Source organism: Aegilops tauschii, chromosome 1, assembly GCF_002575655.3.
Source record: "Aegilops tauschii subsp. strangulata cultivar AL8/78 chromosome 1, Aet v6.0, whole genome shotgun sequence".
Lineage (NCBI taxonomy): Eukaryota > Viridiplantae > Streptophyta > Magnoliopsida > Poales > Poaceae > Aegilops > Aegilops tauschii.
In genome coordinates this window covers 503,499,875-503,522,756 of record NC_053035.3, presented here as the reverse complement: position 1 = coordinate 503,522,756, position 22,882 = coordinate 503,499,875, and positions in this window count along the sequence as shown.

Here is a 22,882-nt window from a genome sequence, read left to right as displayed (position 1 = left end):
TCAACTTCTCCTCTCCCCTTGCTGGATCAAGAAGGAGGAGACGTCCCCGGGCTGTACGTGTGTTGAACGCGGAGGCGCCGTCCGTTCGGCGCTAGATCGGATCTTCCGCGATTTGAATCGCTGCGAGTACGACTCCATCAACCGCGTTCTTGTAACGCTTCCGCTTAGCGATCTTCAAGGGTATGAAGATGCACTCCCTCTCTCTCGTTGCTAGCATCTCCTAGATTGATCTTGGTGACACGTAGGAAAATTTTGAATTATTGCTACGTTCCCCAACAGATTCGGATGGACTTAAGCATCGCTACGGGTGAGAAAGTCTCATCGTAGTGAACTCCTTGAACTTGTCGTAAACCTTTTGCAACAAGTCGAGCTTTGTAGACAGTAACATTACCGTCAGTGTCAGTCTTCTTCTTGAAGATCCATTTATTCTCTATGGCTTGCCGATCATCGGGCAAGTCAACCAGAGTCCACTTTGCTCTCATACATGGACCCCATCTTAGATTTCATGGCCTCAAGCCATTTCGCGGAACCTGGGCTCATTATCGCTTCCTCATAGTTCGTAGGTTCGTCATGGTGAAGTAACATGACCTCCAGAACAGGATTACGGTACCACTCTGGTGCGGATCTTACTCTGGTTGACCTACGAGGTTCGGTAGTAACTTGATCAGAAGTTTCATGATCATCATCATTAGCTTCCTCACTAATTGGTGTAGGAATCACTGGAACTGATTTCTGTGATGAGCTACTTTCCAATAAGGGAGCAGGTACAATTACCTCATCAAGTTCTACTTTCCAATAAGGGAGCAGGTACTATTCCGCATTGTTTTAAATGAAGACCAAACTCGTAACTCAAATATTCTCCTCCACGATCAGATCGTAGAAATTTTATTTTCTTGCTATGATGATTTTCCACTTCACTCTGAAATTCTTTGAACTTTTCAAATGTTTCAGACTTATGTTTCATTAAGTAGATATACCCATATCTGCTCAAATCATCTGTGAAGGTCAGAAAATAACGATACCCACCGCGAGCCTCAACAGTCATTGGACCGCATACATCAGTATGTATTATTTCCAACAAGTCTGTTGCTTGCTCCATTGTTTCGGAGAACGGAGTTTTAGTCATCTTGCCCATGAGGCATGGTTCGCAAGCATCAAGTGATTCATAATCAAGTGATTCCAAAAGCCCATCAGCATGGAGTTTCTTCATGCGCTTTACACCAATATGACCTAAACGGCAGTGCCACAAATAAGTTGCACTATCATTATTAAACTTATATCTTTTGGCTTCAATATTATGAATATGTGTATCACTACTATCGAGATTCAACAAAAATAGACCACTCATCAAGGGTGCATGACCATAAAAGATATTATTCATACAAATAGAACAATCATTATTATCTGATTTAAATGAGTAATCGTCTCGCATCAAACAAGATCCAGATATAATGATCATGCTTAACGCTGGCACCAAATAACAATTATTCAGGTGTAAAACTAATCCCGAAGGTAGATGTATAGGTAGCGTGCCGACGACGATCACATCGACGTTGGAACCATTTCCCACGCGCATCTTCACCTTTTCCTTAGCCAATATTTGTTTAATCCGTAGCCCATATTTCGAGTTGCAAATGTGAGCAACAGAACCAGTATCAAATACCCAGGCGCTACTACGAGCATTAGTAAGGTACACATCAATAACATGTATATCAAATATACCTTTCACTTTGCCATCCTTCTTATCCACCAAATACTTGGGGAAGTTCCGCTTCCAGTGACCAGTCCCTTTGAAGTAGAAGCACTTAGTCTCAGGCTTAGGCCAGACTTGGGCTTCTTCACTTGAGTAGCAACTTGCTTGCCGTTCTTCTTGAAGTTCCCCTTCTTCCCTTTGCCCTTTTTCTCGAAACTAGTGGTCTCGTTAACCATCAACACTTGATGCTTCTTCTTGATTTCTACCTCCGTAGCTTTCAGCATTACGAAGAGCTCGGGAATTGTCTTATCCATCCCTCGCATATTTCATCACAAAGCTTTTGTAGCTTGGTGGCAGTGATTGAAGAACTCTGTCAATGACACTATCATCAGGAAGATTAACTCACAGTTGAGTCAAGTGGTTGTGGTACCCAGACATTCTGAGTATATGCTCACTGACAGAACTATTCTCCACCATTTTGCAACTGTAGAACTTATTGGAGACTTCATATCTCTTAATCCGGGCATTTGCTTGAAATATTAACTTCAATTCCTGGAACATCTCATATGCTCCATGACGTTCAAAATGTTGTTGAAGTCCTGGTTCTAAGCCGTAAAGCATGGCACATTGAACTATCGAGTAGTCATCAACATGCGACTGCCAGGCATTCACAATGTCTAAAGTTGCTGGCGCGGGTGGTACACCTAGCGGTGCTTCCAGGACGTAATTCTTCTGTGCAGCAATGAGGATAATTCTTCTAGGAACGCATTAAAATTCAAAGGAACAGTAACACGGGCCATAGATCTACAACAACATAGACATGCAAAATACTATGAGGTACTAAGTTCATGATAAATTAAAGTTCAATTAATCATATTAGTTAAGAACTCCCACTTAGATAGACATCCCTCTAGTCATCTAAGTGATCACGTGATCCATATCAACTAAACCATGTCCGATCGTCACGTGAGATGGAGTAGTTTTCAATGGTGAACATCACTATGTTGATCATATCTACTATATGATTCACACTCGACCTTTCGGTCTCAGTGTTCCGAGGCCATATCTACATATGCTAGGCTCGTCAAGTTTAACCCGAGTATTCTGCACGTGCAAAACTGGCTAGCACCCGTTGTATGTGAACGTAGAGCTTATCACACCCAATCATCACGTGGTGTCTCGGCACGACGAACTATAGCAATGGTGCATACTCAGGGAGAACACTTATACCTTGAAATTTAGTGAGAGATCATCTTATAATGCTACCGTCGTACTAAGAAAAATAAGATGCATAAAGGATAAACATCACATGCAATCAATATAAGTGATATGATATGGCCATCATCATCTTGTGCCTTTGATCTCCATCTTCAAAGCACCGTCATGATCACCATCGTCACCGGCTTGACACCTTGATCTCCATCGAAGCATCGTTGTCGTCTCACCAACTATTGCTTCTACGACTATCGCTACCGCTTAGTGATAAAGTAAAGCAATTACATGGCGATTGCATTTCATACAATAAAGCGACAACCATAAGGTTCCTGCCAGTTGCCGATAACTTTTACAAAACATGATCATCTCATACAACAATTTATATATCATCACGTCTTGAACATATCACATCACAGCAAGCCCTGCAAAAACAAGTTAGACATCCTCTACTTTGTTGTTGCACGTTTTACGTGGCTGCTACGGGCTTAGCAAGAACCGTTCTTACCTACGCATCAAAACCACAACGATTTTTCGTCAAGTGTGATGTTTTAACCTTCAACAAGGACCGGGCGTAGTCACACTCGATTCAACTAAAGTTGGAGAAACAGACACCCACTAGCCACCTATGTGCAAAGCACGGCGGTAGAACCAGTCTCATGAGCGCGGTCATGTAATGTCGATCTGGGCTGCTTCATCCAACAATACCGCCGAATCAAAATATGACATGCTGGTAAGTAGTATGACTATTATCGCCCACAACTCTTTGTGTTCTACTCGTGCATATAACATCTATGCATAGACCTGGCTCGGATGCCATCGTTGGGGAACATAGTATTTCAAAAAAAAAATCCTACGATCACGCAAGATCTATCAAGGAGAAGCATAGCAACGAGCGGGGAGAGTGTGTCCACGTACCCTCGTATACCAAAAGCTGAAGCATTTTATCAACGCGGTTGATGTAGTCGTACGTCTTCACGATCCGACTGATCCTAGCACCGAACATACGGCACCTCCGTGTTTAGCACACGTTCAGCTCAATGACGTCCCTCGTACTCTTGATCCAGTTGAGGCCAAGGGAGAGTTCCGTCAGCACGACAGTGTGGCGACGGTGATGATGAAGTTACCAGCGCAGGGCTTTGCCTAAGCACTACGACGATATGACCGAGGTGTGTAACTCTGGAGGGGGCACCGCACACGGCTAAAAGATCAACTTGTGTGTTCTAGGGTGCCCCCTCCCCATGTATATAAAGGAGGGAGGGGGAGGCCGGCCGGCCCTAGGGGGTGTGCCCAAGGAGGGGGAGTCCTACTAGGACTGCTAGTCCTAGTAGGATTCCATCACAAGGGAGAGAGGGGGAAGGAAGGAGAGGGAGAGCGAGTAGGAAAGGGGGGCGCCGCCCCCCTTCCCTTGTCCAATTCGGACTGCAAGGGGGGCGGCCTGCCCTGGCTGCCCTCCTCTCTCTCCAACAAGGCCCATGGTGGCCCATTAGTTCCCCCGGGGGGTTCCGGTAACCCGTCCGGCACTCCGGTTTTACCCGAAACTATCCAGAACATTTCCGGTGTCCGAATAACATGGTCCTATATATCAATCTTTATGTCTTGACCATTTCGAGACTCCTCGTCATGTCTGTGATCTCATCCGGGACTCTGAACAACCTACGGTCATCAAATCACATAAACTCATAATACAAATCGTCATCGAACGTTAAGCGTGCAGACCCTATGGGTTCGAGGACTATGTAGACATGACCGAGACACATCTCCGGTCAATAATGAATAGCGGAACCTAGATGCTCATATTGGCTCCTACATATTCTACGAAGATCTTTATCGGTCAAACCGCATAACAACATACGTTGTTCCCTTTGTCATCGGTATGTTACTAGCCCGAGATTCGATCGTCGGTATCCTCATACCTAGTTCAATCTCGTTACCGACAAGTCTCTTCACTCGTTCCGTAATGCATCATCCCGCAACTAACTCATTAGTCACATTGCTTGCAAGGCTTATAGTGATGTGCATTACCGAGAGGGCCCAGAGATACCTCTCCGACATTCGGAGTGACAAATCCTAATCTCGATCTATGCCAACTCAACAAACACCATCGGAGACACATGTAGAGCATCTTTATAATCACCCAGTTACGTTGTAACGTTTGATAGCACACTAAGTGTTCCTCCGGTATTCGGGAGTTGCATAATCTCATAGTCATAGGAATATGTATAAGTCATGAAGAAAGCAATAGCAATAAACTAAACGATCATAGTGCTAAGCTAACGGATGGGTCTTGTCCATCACATCATTCTCTAATGATGTGATCCCGTTCGTGAAATGACAACTCATGTCTATGGCTGGGAAACTTAACCATCTTTGATTAGCGAGCTAGTCAAGTAGAGGCATACTAGGGACACTCTGTTTGTCTATGTATTCACACATGTACTAAGTTTCTGGTTAATACAATTCTAGCATGAATAATAAACATTTATCATGATATAAGGAAATATAAATAACAACTTTATTATTGCCTCTAGGGCATATTTCCTTCATGGGGAACATACCTTGCCAACTGCCGACCAACGACACCATTTCTGGACACCAGGATCTGGATCCTCAAAGACAAAACCTTCGACCTCCTTGTCCATCAACACCATGCCACCAAGCCTCTCGCAGAGACTCGTCGCCGGGTCCGGGGTCTTGCTCGCTAGCAAATTCGCCCTCCTTCCTGGTCGACGGCGCCACCGCTGCCCAGGACTGAGCAGATGAAGACGCACCGAAACACGGCACAGAACCACGCTCTGCCGCCCCCACCATCAGCACCGCTCCATGACAGGGGGACACAGACTCACCGACTGAGGTATAGGGAGACGCAATCGCCTCCCACACACCGTCGTAGCCCAACCGCCCCTGGAGCCGAAACCCTAACCCTAGCGCGGGAACCGATCGCCTCTCAATCGCCCCTGCCGCCTTAGCGTTTCGAAATGTGGTGGACCCTCTGTATGTACGACTTATTTGACATGAACCCAATAGAAAATTAAGCCGGACCCCATCAAGCTGCAAAGCCCACGTGAATGGACCAGTAAAAAGGCCTATAAGCCCGCGTACAAATTGTCTCTCGTGCCCACTACGAGGCATGTTCGTTACTTATCAATGATTTGGTTTATTGGTGATCTATAGCATGTACGCTTCCCCAACTAGCCTCCCTCTGCTCATCGTCGCTTGGTCCCTGCCTCCTCAAATGCAGGCGGCAAGCATACAAATACAATTGAAGATCGACAGTGGCAAAGCACATTAGAGCATCTCCAGCCATTGCCCCCCCCCCTCAGGAGGCATAAAAATCGCCGCCTGGGGGCGAGCCGGCGGTATAATCCGCTCTGGGGGCGGTTGGGTACCCAGCCGTCGCCCCCAAGCGTCGATATCACCCATTTTTGGCGCAAATGTGCCCGCTTTTTGGCCCACTTTCGGCGAAAAATGGCCCGATTCCGGTGCGAATCGACCCATATTCGTCGTGGTTCGGTGTGAATTCAACACAAGTAATTTTTTATCACATAGTTCATCATAGAAAATCAATAGAAATCAAATAGTTCAACAAATAGTTCAATACAAATTATATAGTTCAACAAATAAAAACTCATATTTCATCACAAGTCGAGCTAGGCGTTGCCCTTGATCCTCCATAGTATTGGGGAACGTAGCATGCAATTTCAAAAAAAATCCTACGATCACGCAAGATCTATCTAGGAGATGCATAGCAATGAGAGGGGAGAGTGTGTCCACGTACCCTCGTAGACCAAAAGCGGAAGCGTTAGGTTAACGCGGTTGATCTAGTCGAACATCTTCACGATCCAACCGATCTAGTACCGAACGTACGGCACCTCCGAGTTCAGCACACGTTCAGCTCGATGACGTCCCTCGAACTCTTGATCCAGCAAGAAGGTCGAGGGAGAGTTCCGTCAGCACGACGGTGTGGTAACGGTGATGGTGATGTGATACGCGCAGGGCTTCGCCTAAGCACTACGACGCTATGACCGAAGGAGTAAACTATGGAGGGAGACGCCGCACACGGCTTGGAACAATTGGTGTGTCTCCAAGGGGTGCCCTGCCCACGTATATAAAGAAGGGAGAGGGAGGAGGCCGGCCCTAGGGGCGCGCCATAAGGGGGGAGTCCTACTAGGACTCCTAGTCCTAGTAGGATTCGGCCCCCCCTCTTTTCCTTCTCATGGAGGTGGAAAGGGGGAAGGAGAGGGAGTAGGAGAAGGAAAGGGGGATGGCGCCCCCTTCCCTAAACCAATTCGGCCTCCTCCCTTGTGGGGGGCGCACCAGCCCCTTGTGGCCTGGTTAGCCTCCCTCCTATGGCCCATATGGCCCATATCTTTCCTCGGGGGTTCCGGTAACCCCTCCGGTACTCCAGTATGTACCCGATACACTCCGGAACCCTTCCGGTGTCCCAATACTACCTTCCAATATATCAATCTTTACCTCTCGACCATTTCGAGACTCCTCGTCATGTCCGTGATATTATCTGGGACTCTGAACAAACTTCGGTCACCAAAACACATAACTCGTAATAAAAATCGTCATCGAACGTTAAGCGTGCGGACCCTACGGGTTCAAGAACTATGTAGACATGACCGAGACACATCTCTGGTCAATAACCAATAGCGGAACCTGGATGCTCATATTGGTTCCTACATATTCTACGGAGATCTTTATCAGTCAAACCGCAATAACAACATACGTTATTCCCTTTGTCATCGGTATGTTACTTGCCCGAGATTCGATCATCGGTATCATCATACCTAGTTCAATCTCGTTATCGGCAAGTATCTTTACTCGTTCTGTAATGCATCATCCCGTAACTAACTCATTAGTCACATTGCTTGCAAGGCTTATAGTAATGTGCATTACCGAGAGGGCCCAAAGATACCTCTCCGATACTCGGAGTGACAAATCCTAATCTCGATCTATGCCAACCCAACAAACACCTTCGGAGACACCTGTAGAGCATCTTTATAATCACCCAGTTACGTTGTGACGTTTGATAGCACACAAGGTGTTCCTCCGGTATTCGGGGGGTGCATAATCTCATAGTCAGAGGAATATGTATAAGTCATGAAGAAAGCAATAGCAATAAAACTTAACGATCATTATGCTAAGCTAACGGATGGGTCTTGTCTATCACATCATTCTCTAATGATGTGATCCCATTCACCAAATGACAACACATGTCTATTGTCATGGAATTGTCACGGCAGATGTCCTAGTGTGAGGACTTAGTCGTGAGGCGAACGCATCTATGCGGTAGCTTGAAGGGGTTGGTCGGAATCGAGAGACGCGAGACAGATCAACACACAAGACAAGGGTTTAGACAGCTTCGGGCCCCGGGAAACATCATCTGGTAACAACCCTACATGCTGTTTGTGGCTAGGTCTCATTATGCTCATGAGGGAGTCGCCGTAAACCGGCTCTCTTCTAGTTGTGTCTAGCCTTAAGATTATTCCTCTCCCCCCCCTCTTGGGGTGCCCTACCCAACCTTATATAAGTTAGAGGGGCGGGTTACATGTGGAGTCCTATTAGGATTAGGACTAGTCTACCTTCTAATACAAACCGGATACAAGTCTGAGTCTTAACTCCTTGTAAGGTAAATATTTCTCACGTCTTTCCTCTTAAACCGGCCCACCATTGTAATAAACTGGCCTTCTGGGCCTTGGGCCTTGTCATCTGTCTGTCCCACCCGCCGGGTTACCAGTGAGTCATAATGTTCAGGTAGGTTGCTTGTAAACCGTCTGGCCAGGGCGGGTCACCAGTGAATCGCCAAGTGTCAACCGGGTCTCAAGTAAACCGCCAAGCCCGGCCGGGTCATATTTCCGGCCGGTTCACACCGCGGGGTATATCCCCGACATTAGCCCCTAGTTTAATTTGGATTTATCCATGTTAAACTGATCCTGTAAAACAAACACAAGAACAACTTTGACAAGTTGTACCCCGGGTTAAAAATTCTTGTAAACCGGCACCTGATCATCTTTAAGTCCTTGTCATTTCCTTCTTGATACATGCCCACGAACTCATAGCAAATCTCCTTTAGTAGATATGTTCAAACTTTTGTGAAGGCAAAAAATCCAGATAATTTTCTTGAGAAATCCGGGTCAATAAGCCAGCTTCAGAGTCAATTTGCTGACATTGGTCTCTTGTAGAGAAATATTGTAAGATATAATCCACTTGAATCGGTTTCCAAAGCACCGGCTTAAAAAATATTGGTCTTGAAATACTCATCTGACTTTCAGCCGGCTTGAAGATGTAAAACTTGCCGGTTTTGTTGGGGATCGTAGCAGAATTTTAAAATTTCCTACGCATCACCAAGATCCATCTATGGAGTATACTAGCAACGAGGGGAAAGGAGTGCATCTACATACCCTTGTAGATCACGAGCGGAAGCGTTCCAATGAACGGGGTTGATGGAGTCGTACTCGCCGTGATCCAAATCACCGATGACCGAGTGCCGAACGGACGGCACCTCCGCGTTCAACACACGTACGGAGCAGCGACGTCTCCTTCTTCTTGATCCAGCAAGGGGGAAGGAGAGGTTGATGGAGATCTAGCAGCACGACGGCGTGGTGGTGGATGTAGCGGGATCTCGGCAGGGCTTCGCCAAGCTTCTGCGAGAGGAAGAGGTGTTGCAGGGGAGGAGGGAGGTGCCAAAGGCTGTAGTATTGCTGCCCTCCCTCCCCCCCTTTATATAGGCCCCCTGGGAGGTGGGCGCCGACCAAGAACCCATCTATGGGGGGGCGGCGGCCAAGGGGGAAGGGGGGTGGCTTCCCCCCCAAGCCAAGTTGGGCGCCCTCCACCCCTAGGGTTTCCAACCCTAGGCGCAGGGGGAGGCCCAAGGGGGGCGCCCCAGCCCACTAAGGGCTAGTTCCCTTCCCCTTTCAGCCCATGGGGCCCTCCGGGATAGGTGGCCCCACCCGGTGGACCCCCGGGACCCTTCCGGTGGTCCCGGTACAATACCGATAACCCCCGAAACTTTCCCGGTGGCCGAAACTGGACTTCCTATATATAATTCTTCACCTCCGGACCATTCCAGAACTCCTCGTGATGTCCGGGATCTCATCCGGGACTCCGAACAACTTTCGGGTTTCCGCATACTCATATCTCTACAACCCTAGCGTCACCGAACCTTAAGTGTGTAGACCCTACGGGTTCGGGAGACATGCAGACATGACCGAGACGCCTCTCCGGTCAATAACCAACAGTGGGATCTGGATACCCATGTTGGCTCCCACATGTTCCACGATGATCTCATCGGATGAACCATGATGTCGAGGATTCAATCAATCCCGTATACAATTCCCTTTGTCAAACGGTATGTTACGTGCCCACATTTTCGATCATCGGTATCCCAATACCTTGTTCAATCTCGTTACCGGCAAGTCTCTTTACTCGTACCGTAATGCATGATCCCGTGACTAACTCCTTAGTCACATTGAGCTCATTATGATGATGCATTACCGAGTGGGCCCAGAGATACCTCTCCGTCATACGGAGTGACAAATCCCAGTCTCGATCCGTGCCAACCCAACAGACACTTTCGGAGATACCCGTAGTGTACCTTTATAGTCACCCAGTTACATTGTGACGTTTGGCACACCCAAAGCACTCCTACGGTATCCGGGAGTTGCACGATCTCATGGTCTAAGGAAAAGACACTTGATATTGGAAAAGCTCTAGCAAACGAACTACACGATCTTTGAGCTATGCTTAGGATTGGGTCTTGTCCATCACATCATTCTCCTAATGATGTGATCCCGTTATCAATGACATCCAATGTCCATAGTCAGGAAACCATGACTATCTGTTGATCAACGAGCTAGTCAACTAGAGGCTTACTAGGGACACGTTGTGGTCTATGTGTTCACACATGTATTACGATTTCCGGATAACACAATTATAGCATGAACAATAGACAATTATCCTGAACAAAGAAATATAATAATAACCATTTATTATTGCCTCTAGGGCATATTTCCAATAGTCTCCCACTTGCACTAGAGTCAATAATCTAGTTACATTGTGATGAATCGAACACCCATTGCGTCCTGGTGTTGATCATGTTTTGCTCTAGGGAGAGGTTTAGTCAATGGATCTGCTACATTCAGGTCCGTATGTACTTTACAAATATCTATGTCTCCATTTTGAACACTTTCACGAATGGAGTTGAAGCGACGCTTGATATGCCTGGTCTTCCTGTGAAATCTGGGCTCCTTCGCAAGGGCAATAGCTCCAGTGTTGTCACAGAAGAGAGTCATCGGGCCCGGCGCATTGGGAATCACCCCTAGGTCGGTAATGAACTCCTTCATCCAGACTGCTTCCTGTGCTGCCTCCGAGGCTGCCATGTACTCCGCTTCACATGTAGATCCCGCCACGATGCTTTGCTTGCAACTGCACCAGCTTACTGCTCCTCCATTCAAAATATACACGTATCCGGTTTGTGACTTCGAGTCATCCAGATCTGTGTCGAAGCTAGCGTCGACGTAACCCTTTACGACGAGCTCTTCGTCACCTCCATAAATGAGAAACATATCCTTAGTCCTTTTCAGGTACTTCAGGATATTCTTAACCGCTGTCCAGTGTTCCATGCCGGGATTACTTTGGTACCTTCCTACCAAACTTACGGCAAGGTTTACATCAGGTCTGGTACACAGCATGGCATACATAATAGACCCTATGGCCGAGGCATAGGGGATGACACTCATCTTTTCTCTATCTTTTGCCATGGTCGGGCATTGAGCCGTGCTCAATTGCACACCTTGCAATACAGGCAAGAACCCCTTCTTGGACTGATCCATATTGAACTTCTTCAATATCTTGTCAAGGTACGTACTCTGTGAAAGACCAATGAGGCGTCTTGATCTATCTCTATAGTTCTTGATGCCTAATATATAAGCAGCTTCTCCAAGGTCCTTCATTGAAAAACACTTATTCAAATAGGCCTTTATACTTTCCAAGAATTCTATATCATTTCCCATCAATAGTATGTCATCCACATACAATATGAGAAAGGCTATAGAGCTCCCACTCACTTTCTTGTAAACACAGGCTTCTCCATAAGTCTGTGTAAACCCAAACGCTTTGATCATCTCATCAAAGCGAATGTTCCAACTCCGAGATGCTTGCACCAGCCCATAGATTGAGCGCTGGAGCTTGCATACTTTGTTAGCATTCTTAGGATCGACAAAACCTTCCGGCTGCATCATATACAATTCTTCCTTAAGGAAGCCATTAAGGAATGCCGTTTTGACGTCCATCTGCCATATCTCATAATCATAGTATGCGGGAATTGCAAACATGATTCGGACGGACTTCAGCTTCGCTACGGGTGAGAAAGTCTCATCGTAGTCAACCCCTTGAACTTGTCGATAACCCTTAGCGACAAGTCGAGCCTTATAGATGGTCACATTACCATCCGCGTCTGTCTTCTTCTTAAAGATCCATTTGTTTTCTATGGCTCGCCAATCATCGGGCAAGTCGGTCAAAGTCCATACTTCGTTTTCATACATGGATCCTATCTCGGATTTCATGGCTTCTAGCCATTTGTCGGAATCCGGGCCCGCCATCACTTCTTCATAGTTCGAAGGTTCACCGTTGTCTAACAACATGATTTCCAGGACAGGGTTGCCGTACCACTCTGGTGCGGAACGTGTCCTTGTGGACCTACGAAGTTCAGCAGTAACTTGATCCGAAGCTTCATGATCATCATCATTAACTTCCTCCCCAGTCGGTGTAGGCACCACAGGAACATCTTCCCACGCTGCGCTACTTTCCGGTTCGGAAGGGGTGACTATCACCTCATCAAGTATCCTATGAAGACGCATTTTTCCGACTTGGGTTCGAGCTTTTCAGGTTGAAGTTTCTTAACATAAGCATCGCATCCCCAAACTTTTAGAAACGACAGCTTAGGTTTCTTCCCAAACCATAATTCATATGGTGTCGTCTCAACGGATTTCGACGGAGCCCTATTTAAAGTGAATGCGGCAGTCTCTAAAGCATAGCCCCCAAATGAGAGCGGTAAATCGGTAAGAGACATCATAGATCACACCATATCCAATAGAGTGCGATTACGACGTTCGGACACACCGTTTCGCTGAGGTGTTCCAGGCGGCGTGAGTTGTGAAACGATTCCACATTTCCTTAAGTGCGCACCAAATTCGTGACTTAAATATTCTCCACCACGATCTGATCGTAAGAATTTTATTTTCCTGTCACGTTGATTCTCAACCTCACTCTGAAATTCCTTGAACTTTTCAAAGGTTTCAGACTTGTGTTTCATTAGGTAGACATACCCATATCTACTTAAGTCATCAGTGAGAGTGAGAACATAACGATATCCTCCACGAGCCTCAACACTCATTGGACCGCACACATCGGTATGTATGATTTCCAATAAGTTGGTTGCTCGCTCCATTGTTCCGGAGAACGGAGTCTTGGTCATCTTACCCATGAGGCATGGTTCGCACGTGTCAAATGATTCGTAATCAAGAGACTCCAAAAGTCCATCTGCATGGAGTTTCTTCATGCGCTTGCACCAATGTGACCAAGGCGGCAGTGCCACAAGTATGTGGGACTATCGTTATCAACTTTACATCTTTTGGTATTCACACTATGAATATGTGTAACATCACGTTCGAGATTCATCAAGAATAAACCATTGACCAGCGGGGCATGACCATAAAACATATCTCTCATATAAATAGAACAACCATTATTCTCGGATTATGAGTAGCCATCTCGAATTAAACGAGATCCAGATACAATGTTCATGCTCAAAGCTGGCACTAAATAACAATTATTGAGGTTTAAAACTAATCCCGTAGGTAGATGCAGAGGTAGCGTGCCGACGGCGATCACATCGACCTTGGAACCATTCCCGACGCGCATCGTCACCTCGTCCTTCGCCAGTCTCCGCTTATTCCGCAGCTCCTGTTTTGAGTTACAAATATGAGCAACCACACCGGTATCAAATACCCAGGAGCTACTACGAGTACTGGTAAGGTACACATCAATTACATGTATATCACATATACCTTTGGTGTTGCCGACCTTCTTGTCCGCTAAGTATTTGGGGCAGTTCCGCTTCCAGTGACCACTTCCCTTGCAATAAAAGCACTCAGTCTCAGGCTTGGGTCCATTCTTTTACTTCTTCCCGGCAACTGGCTTACCGGGCGCGGCAACTCCCTTGCCGTCCTTCTTGAAGTTCTTCTTACCCTTGCCCTTCTTGAACTTAGTGGTTTTATTCACCATCAACACTTGATGTTCCTTTCTGATTTCCACCTCCGCTAATTTCAGCATTGAATATACCTCAGGAATGGTCTTTTCCATCCCTTGCATATTGAAGTTCATCACAAAGCTCTTGTAGCTTGGTGGAAGCGACTGAAGGATTCTGTCAATGACCGCGTCATCCGGGAGATTAACTCCCAGCTGAGACAAGTGGTTGTGTAACCCAGACATTCTGAGTATGTGCTCACTAACAGAACTATTTTCCTCCATTTTACAGATGAAGAACTTGTCGGAGACTTCATATCTCTCGACCCGGGCATGAGCTTGGAAAACCATTTTCAGCTCTTCGAACATCTCATATGCTCCATGCTTCTCAAAACGCTTTTGGAGCCCCGGTTCTAAGCTGTAAAGCATGCCGCACTGAACGAGGGAGTAATCATCAACACGTGATTGCCAAGCATTCATAATGTCTTGGTTCTCTGGGATGGGTGCTTCACCTAGCGGTGCTTCTAGGACATAATCTTTCTTGGCAGCTATGAGGATGATCCTCAGGTTCCGGACCCAGTCCGTATAGTTGCTGCCATCATCTTTCAGCTTGGTTTTCTCTAGGAACGCGTTGAAGTTGAGGACAACGTGGGCCATTTGATCTACAAGACATATTGTAAAGATTTTAGACTAAGTTCATGATAATTAAGTTCATATAATCAAATTATTCAATGAACTCGCACTCAGATAGACATCCCTCTAGTCATCTAAGTGAAACATGATCCGAGTTAACTAGGCCGTGTCCGATCATCACGTGAGACGGACTAGTCAAGATCGGTGAACATCTCCATGTTGATCGTATCTTCTATACAACTCATGCTCGACCTTTCGGTCCTCCGTGTTCCGAGGCCATGTCTGTACATGCTAGGCTTGTCAAGTCAACCTAAGTGTATTGCGCGTGTTCTGAGGCCATGTCTGTACATGCTAGGCTCGTCAACACCCGTTGTATGCAAACGTTAGAATCTATCACACCCGATCATCACGTGGTGCTTTGAAACAACGAACCTTCGCAACGGTGCACAGTTAGGGGGAACACTTTCTTGAAATTATCATAAGGGATCATCTTACTTACTACCGTCGTTCTAAGCAAATAAGATGCAAAACATGATAAACATCACATGCAATCAAATAGTGACATGATATGGCCAATATCATTTTGCTCCTTTGATCTCCATCTTCGGGGCACCATGATCATCTTCGTCACCGGCATGACACCATGATCTCCATCATCATGATCTCCATCATTGTGTCTTCATGAAGTTGTCACGCCAACGATTACTTCTACTTCTATGGCTAACGCGTTTAGCAACAAAGTAAAGTAATTTACATGGCGTTATTCAATGACACGCAGGTCATACAAAATAATAAAGACAACTCCTATGGCTCCTGCCGGTTGTCATACTCATCGACATGCAAGTCGTGATTCCTATTACAAGAATATGATCAATCTCATACACCACATATATCATTCATCACATCTTCTGGCCATATCACATCACATAGCACATGCTGCAAAAACAAGTTAGACGTCCTCTAATTGTTGTTGCAAGTTTTTACGTGGCTTGTATAGGTTTCTAGCAAGAACGTTTCTTACCTACGTAAAACCACAACGTGATATGCCAATTTCTATTTACCCTTCATAAGGACCCTTTTCATCGAATCTGTTTCGACTAAAGTGGGAGAGACAGACACCCGCTAGCCACCTTATGCAACTAGTGCATGTCAATCGGTGGAACCTGTCTCACGTAAGCGTACGTGTAAGGTCGTTCCGGGCCGCTTCATCCCACAATACCGCCGAAACAAGATAAGACTAGTAGCGGCAAGAACAATTGGCAACATCTACGCCCACAACTGCTTTGTGTTCTACTCGTGCATAGTAACTACGCATAGGCCTGGCTCTGATCCCACTGTTGGGGATCGTAGCAAAATTTTAAAATTTCCTACGCATCAGCAAGATCCATCTATGGAGTATACTAGCAACGAGGGGAAAGGAGTGCATCTACATACCCTTGTAGATCGCGAGCGGAAGCGTTCCAATGAACGGGGTTGATGGAGTCGTACTCGCCGTGATCCAAATCACCGATGACCGAGTGCCGAACGGACGGCACCTCCGCGTTCAACACACGTACGGAGCAGCGACGTCTCCTTCTTCTTGATCCAGCAAGGGGGAAGGAGAGGTTGATGGAGATCCCGCAGCACGACGGCATGGTGGTGGATGTAGCGGGATCTCGGCAGGGCTTCACCAAGCTTCTGCGAGAGGAAGAGGTGTTGCAGGGGAGGAGGGAGGCGCCAAAGGCTGTAGTATTGCTGCCCTCCCTCCCCCCTTTATATAGGCCCCCTGGGAGGGGGGCGCCGGCCAAGAACCCATCTATGGGGGGGGGGGGCGGCGGCCAAGGGGGAAGGGGGGTGGCTTCCCCCCAAGCCAAGTGGGGCGCCCCCACCCCTAGGGTTTCCAACCCTAGGCGCAGGGGGAGGCCCAAGGGGGGCGCCCCAGCCCGCTAACGGCTGGTTCCCTTCCCCTTTCAGCCCATGGGGCCCTCCGGGATAGGTGGCCCCACCCGGTGGACCCCCGGGACCCTTCCGGTGATCCCGGTACAATACCGATAACCCCCGAAACTTTCCCGGTGGTCGAAACTGGACTTCCTATATATAATTCTTCACCTCCGGAGCATTCCGGAACTCCTCGTGACGTCCGGGATCTCATCCGGGACTCCGAACAACTTTCGGGTTTCCGCATACTCATATCTCTACAACCCTAGCGTCACCGAACCTTAAGTGTGTAGACCCTACGGGTTCGGGAGACATGCAGACATGACCGAGACGCCTCTCCGGTCAATAACCAACAGCGGGATCTGGATACCCATGTTGGCTCCCACATGTTTCACGATGATCTCATCGGATGAACCACGATGTCGAGGATTCAATCAATCCCGTATACAATTCCCTTTGTCAAACGGTATGTTACGTGCCTGAGATTCGATCGTCGGTATCCCAATACCTTGTTCAATCTCGTTACCGGCAAGTCTCTTTACTCGTACCATAATGCATGATCCTGTGACTAACTCCTTAGTCACATTGAGCTCATTATGATGATGCATTACCGAGTGGGCCCAGAGATACCTCTCCATCATACGGAGTGACAAATCCCAGTCTCGATCCGTGCCAACCCAACAGACACTTTCGGAGATACCCGTAGTGTACCTTTATAGTCACCCAGTTACGTTGTGACGTTTGGCACACCCAAAGCACTCCTACGGTATCCGGGAGTTGCACGATCTCATGGCCTAAGGAAAAGACACTTGACATTGGAAAAGCTCTAGCAAACGAACTACACGATCTTTGAGCTATGCTTAAGATTGGGTCTTGTCCATCACATCATTCTCCTAATGATGTGATCCCGTTATCAATGACATCCAATGTCCATAGTCAGGAAACCATGACTATCTGTTGATCAACGAGCTAGTCAACTAGAGGCTTACTAGGGACACGTTGTGGTCTATGTGTTCACACATGTATTACGATTTCCGGATAACACAATTATAGCATGAACAATAGACAATTATCATGAACAAAGAAATATAATAATAACCATTTATTATTGCCTCTAGGGCATATTTCCAACAGGTTTATCATTACCAAAATTGTCGGGTTATAAAATAGACGATGTCGGGTCATAATTTGTTTTGACACCGGGTCATGTAGTTGATCTTCCTGATTTGCTCAAAACTAATAATTTGAAGACGTTCCTCCTTTATATGCATAATACCTGTAGCCCCCCAAGTCTTAAGAGGACAACATAGTGATAACTTAAGACTTGCTCCAATAAGTGTTGCAACCTTGAAGAAATCCGGTTTGTTCATCTCAATCATATAAACTGAATATTCCACACATGTAGCCCCCAAGTGCCGGGTTGTCATGCTTGGAGCAACCTGGGACTTGTAATTGCTTATGCTCATAAAAACTTCAATCAGTGTAGCCCCCAAGGGCCGGCTCATTATGCAATAATGAGCAGGGACTTTGTAGATATGATCATGTATAGTTGAGAAGCAACGTGTAGCCCCCAAGGGCCAGTCTTAGTAAGATAATACTGAACTGGGACTATATTTCTTTAAAAATAACATCATATGATGTAACCCCCATCATGGGGCTTGAACTCACGTCCACAAGGTTAAGAGCTTTGTGCTTTACCAACTGAGCAATAAACCTTTCAATATAATGGATTAAAGCTTGTGTACCTTAAGTTTTTGACAGGAGCAATTGGTAGCCCCCAAGGGCTGGCTCATTATGATGTGATGAGTCGGGTCTTCAATAAGGCCAGTAAAAATGACTTTGCATTAGCCCCCAAGTATCATGGTGCATGCTTGCAGTGACATGAGACTTGCATATTTGATGTAATCTCAACTTGAATAATGTAGCCCCCAAGTGCCGGGTCGTAAGCCTGCAGCGACTCGGGACTATTCCTTCCATTGTAGAATAAATTTTATACATTGATAAAATAATAGCCATTGCACTGAAGCGACTTTGAAAACCTCAATCATAATACTGGTTATTGATAACCATAATAAAAATCTAGCCATGTTGGCTATTTAAGATTTGAATAATATAATCCGGTATGAAAACCTCAATCATTCAATATCCTCATGACAATCCAGCCAAGTTTGGCTATTAAAGATTTGAATACCTTATCTGTAGAATTGGCTCATACTGCCGGTTTTACATTGCTATATCCAATGAGGGCAATAATCCAATGATTTATAAGCGCATGATTCCAATGGCGCAATCAAAAATATACTGGCGTTTCAAACCAAGAAGGGGTTATCAAAGCTATGTTCTGTGAATCAGGGAGCCCCCAAGGGATGTATTTTGAACCATCAAGGCCGGGTACCTATGTTTGAGTTGTGCTATGCAACAGACTCTCTTTGGTCCCTTTAACCCAGGCATTAAGCCTCCAAGTAGGTCGAAGCTATGCTCATAGGAAGTTAGAATTTTGGCTTGATAGCCGGATTACTAAAGTAATCAGAGATGTGCTCATATGAAGTTATAATATTGGCTTGATAGCTGGATTACTGAGGTAATCAGAGCTGTGCTCTTATAGTATGGGCTTGATAGCCCGATTACCGAGGTAACCAGAGCTGTGCTCTTATGATATGGGCTTGATAGCCGGATTATCGAGGTAACCAGAGCTGTGCTCTTATGATATGGGCTTGATAGCCGGATTACTGAGGTAAACAGAGCTGTGCTCTTATGATATGGGCTTGATAGCCGGATTACCGAGGTAACCAGAGCTGTGCTCTTATGATATGGGCTTGATAGCCGGATTACCGAGGTAACCAGAGCTGTGCTCTTATGATATGGGCTTGATAGCCGGATTACCGAGGTAACCAGAGATGTGCTCTTGTGATATGGGCTTGATAGCCGGATTACCGAGGTAACCAGAGCTGTGCTCTTATGATATGGGCTTGATAGCCGGATTACCGAGGTAACCAGAGCTGTGCTCTTATGATATGGGCTTGATAGCCGGATTACCGAGGTAACCAGAGCTGTGCTCTTATGATATGGCAATATTGGCTTGATAGCCGGATCAAGAGGGTAGTCATAGCTATGCTCAATGAGCAGGAAGCCCCCAAGTGACCAATGATATGATAAGCCAACACGGCAGGATACCCATGTCTGAACCGCGCATCATGGCAGCAAGTTCTCTTTGGCAACCTTTAATTTTTCCTGAGAACTCGAATTTGCGAGAGATGAATTTCTTTTTCAACCGGAGTTTTAAACCGGATATTGAGAGCTTCAAAGCTTTGCGGGAGACAGATTTCCCTTGAACCGGATTGTAAACCGGAATCTTCATTTTGAGCCGGAAATTTTCTGACGACCTTTAAATTTTCATCAATGTAACAGCAACCTCCGGGACCGGGTTATCTTCCCTCCACTGACCCGGAGTTCTTGACTTGCTTTAAACTGTCAGTCATTTACTGAGTCATGTCATCGTAGCCCCCGAGTCTCAAGGAGACTCGAGGAGTTGTCTTGAGATTCTCCATATTTGACCGTGATATAAACCGGCATGAGTCATTCAACAGCTCAGTGATATAATAGTCCCTTTTGCAGTAAACAACTTGTCCTGCATTAGAGACCTTGCAAGCCAGCGTAATTGTTTTTTTTAAAGAAAGCAATATGTAATACAAAAATGTACTGAATGGATTTCACCTGATATATCAGGCCAGCAATTATCCACCGCGGAGCTGATGATCACTATGGTGATTCTGAAATCAATCACAGCTGAATCAGCTGCGAGAGCAGACAGATGAGCCGGCCACGGTGTTGTAAGCCAGCACGAACGGGCGCGTCAATCGCAAGCACGGTAAACCATGCGGACAGGCAAGTCAACCACGTCATGATGATGTAAATTGGGCCGTAAAAACAGCAGTTTGCACATATATTCGTAGAGCATCATGGCACGGTCAGTTGCTAGCGCGTGATAAAGGTGGCGCCAGCTATACATCCATGACACGATCATCGCACTTGCAATGAACAATTGTCCTGCATAAACAATATTGCAGACTAAGGCAAAGATAAACTATTCTTTAACAAAAACAATATATGCTAATAAAACAAACTTGGATGGATATCATCTATGGTTAGGAAACTTAACCATCTTTGATTACCGAGCTAGTCAAGTAGAGGCATACTAGGGACACTTTGTTTTGCCTATGTATTCACACATGTACTAAGTTTCCGGTTAATACAATTCTAGCATGAATAGTAAACATTTAGCATGATATAAGGAAATATAAATAACAACTTTATTATTGCCTCTAGGACATATTTCCTTCAGTCTCCCACTTGCACTAGAGTCAATAATCTAGTTTGCATCGTCATGTGATTTAACACCAATAGTTCACATCTTTATGTGATTAGTTCACATCACCATGTGACTAACACCAGAAAAGTTTACTAGTGTCAATAATCTAGTTCACATCGCTATGTGATTAACACCTAGAGAGTACTAAGGTGTGATCATGTTTTACTTGTGAGAGAAGTTTAGTCAACGGGTCTGTCACATTCAGAGCCGTATGTATTTTGCAAATTTCTATGTCTACAATGCTCTGCACGGAGCTACTCTAGCTAATTGCTCCCACTTTCAATATGTATCCAGATTGAGACTTAGAGTCATCCAGATTAGTGTCAAAGCTTGCATCGACGTAACCCTTTACGACGAACTTTTCGTCACCTCCGTAACCGAGAAACATATCCTTATTCCACTAAGGATAATTTTGACTGCTGTCCAGTGATGCACTCCTGGATCACTATTGTACCCTCTTTCCAAACTCATGGTGAGGTACACAATAGGTCTGGTACATAGCATAGCACACTTTATAGAACCTATGACTGAGGCATATGGAATGACTTTTCATTCTCTTTCTATTTTCTCCCGTGGTTGGGTTTTGAATCTTTACTCAACTTCACACCTTGCAACACAGGCAAGAACTCCTTCTTTGACTGTTCCATTTTGAACTACTTCCAAATCTTGTCAATGTATATATGCATTGAAAAAACTTATCAAGCATCTTGATGCTCAATATGTAAGCAGCTTCACCGAGGTCTTTCTTTGAAAAACTCCTTTCAAACACTCCTTTATGCTTTCCAGAAAATTCTACATCATTTTCTATCAACAATATGTCATTCACATATACTTATCAAAAAGGTTGTAGTGCTCCCACTCACTTTCTTGTAAATACAGGCTTCACCGCAAGTCTGTATAAAATTATATGCTTTGATCAACTCATCAAAGCGTATATTCCAACTCCGAGATGCTTGCACCAGTCCATAAATGGATCGTTGGAGCTTGCGCATTTTGTTAGGATTGACAAAACCTTCTTGTTGCATCATATACAACTCTTCTTTAAGAAATCCATTAAGGAATGCAGTTTTGACATCCATTTACCAGATTTCATAAAATGTGGCAATTGCTAACATGATTCGGACAGGCTTTAAGCATAGATACGAGTGGGAAACTCTCATCGTAGTCAACACCTTGAACTTGTCGAAAAAACTTTTGCGACAATTCAAGATTTGTAGGTAGTAACACTACTATCAGCGTCCGTCTTCCTCTTGAAAATCCATTTATTCTCAATGGCTCACCGATCATCGGGCAAGTCAATCAAAGTCCATACTTTGTTCTCATACATGGATCCCATCTCGGATTTCATGGCCTCTAGCCATTTTGCGGAATCTGAGCTCATCATCGCTTCCTCATAGTCCGTACGTTCGTCATGGTCTAGTAACATGACTTCCAGAACAGGATTACTGTAGCACTCTGGTGCAGACCGTACTCTGGTTGACCTACGAGGTTTGGTAGTAACTTGATCTGAAGTTTCATGATCATCATCATTAGCTTCCTCACTAATTGGTGTAGGAATCACTGGAGCTGATTCTGTGATGAACTACTTTCCAATTCGTGAGAAGGTACAATTACCTCATCAAGTTCTACTTTCCTCCCACTCACTTCTTTCGAGAGAAACTCTTTCTCTAGAAAGGATCCATTCTTAGCTACGAATATCTTGCCTTCGGATCTGTGATAGAAGGTGTACCCAATAGTTTCCTTTGGGTGTCCTATGAAGACACATTTCTTCGATTCGGGTTCGAGCTTATCAGGTTTGAAGCTTT